The 1,527-nt window shown below is 36.7% G+C and overlaps 1 protein-coding gene across 2 annotated transcripts in view; it reads right to left on the reverse strand.

Moving 5' to 3' along the window:
- Positions 1-477: 477 nt before the first annotated feature.
- waslb (WASP like actin nucleation promoting factor b) overlaps positions 478-1,527 on the reverse strand; it is a gene marked incomplete in the record, with an annotated part of 21,562 nt that continues 20,512 nt past the window's right edge. For both annotated transcript variants that reach the window (XM_035675992.1, XM_035675984.1), the window contains 1 exon segment: positions 478-1,527.

Here is a 1,527-nt window from a genome sequence, read left to right on the forward strand (position 1 = left end):
ACACACACACACACACGGTTATTACTGAACGTTACCAGCTGTTTTTGTGCTTCGCTCACACAGTTTTCATTCCTACCTGACTCAGGGGGGTGAAATTGTAGCAGTGAAGGCTGTGATAATCCTCTTTTCAGCTGTTACCAGATCTGTCCAACTCCCCGTCCGGCTGTGTATTGCAGGTGATGAAACTCACAAGTGGACAAACATACACACATACTTAATTTACACTTGACGGACACGATTGTGCTATTTTACGCTCAAGTGCAACAAAGTCTGTTTGCATTAAGTCACCTATGTAACGTGTACAATCAATGTTAACCATAAAAAAATAGACTTCTAAAGCCAAGAATCAAAAACAAGCCAGTAGTTTGACAGGAAATAATGTTATATTTCCAGAATTATGCATTCTAAAAGCAAAGTTTTGGGAAGAAACATCCATAACCACAGGCCGTGAAGGTAAAATAAGCCCAAATACCAAAGTATGTAAATATCAACCTTTTATTGGAGTGTACAATGTAAGAGTTCATTGTTTGTCAAGCCTCACTGATAAGGCTTGCCATAACATAACATGATGTTGGCCATAACATCTTATTAACCGAGTTACCTATAGAAGCTAACATCAGCGAAAACATGGCTAGGTTTTTCCCAAAAAAGTATCTTGATATTTGACAAAAGAGGTCAGTTCTTACATCAAACAAGTGGCAATTTGTCTCTCAAAGACAGAATTTAAAGAGGACACTGACATTCCTCTTCTTTTGCAAACAGTCGGAACAAACAAACAAAAACAAAGATCAAAAAACATTTAGTCATGTTGTGTTATTTTTGCTGGATAAGACTATTATCTATATTAGCTCAACTAAAACCCAAAACATGTTAGCAATTCTAGCATGCTACGTGTTAGCATGTGCATAATTAGCAAACCTCATTCAGGAATGCTAATGTTAGGTCTATCCACTGAGTGCTATGCAGCTAACTAACTAGCCAAGTAAGGTAATGTTTTTACAAGATGTTCTTTATTTTAAAGGACAAAACTTTTATTTACTCAAACCCGAAAGTGCAGTTAACGATCCCTAATTTACAAAAAATGTTTGAACAGCTACCGTGGCGCTAACATGGCTGCCATAGAGAACCCCTGAAAGGCTGAGCTTAATCTGACGCTTAAAGGGGGAAAAAAAAGGTTAGCAGTTAGCAGCTCTGGTACCCTTCAATGCTAAGATTTAAAGTGAGACTTTGTAACTTTTAAAAGAAGAAACAAGTTCTTCCTCTAACAAATGACATTTTTTATTCCTTAGCAATAAAACGCACTCTTGCTTAACTGAGTACGCTCGTTTTTTTTTATGACCAGTTAGCATATGCTGGAAGATGTTAGCAAACTTTAGATTGACATTACTTTATTTCGTTCCATTTGTGCTGCTGTTATAGTAGATTTGAGCATTTTTCCATAATTGTCACTTGTGGCTGCAGTAGCTGTTGTTAAATGAGTTACAGTAGCTTTAAAAGAGAGAAACATATCTACTCTCGTTGGTTAGA

This window comes from Morone saxatilis, unplaced genomic scaffold, assembly GCF_004916995.1.
Source record: "Morone saxatilis isolate NCDOM2014 unplaced genomic scaffold, NCSU_SB_2.0 Contig10, whole genome shotgun sequence".
In the NCBI taxonomy this organism is placed as follows: domain Eukaryota; kingdom Metazoa; phylum Chordata; class Actinopteri; family Moronidae; genus Morone; species Morone saxatilis.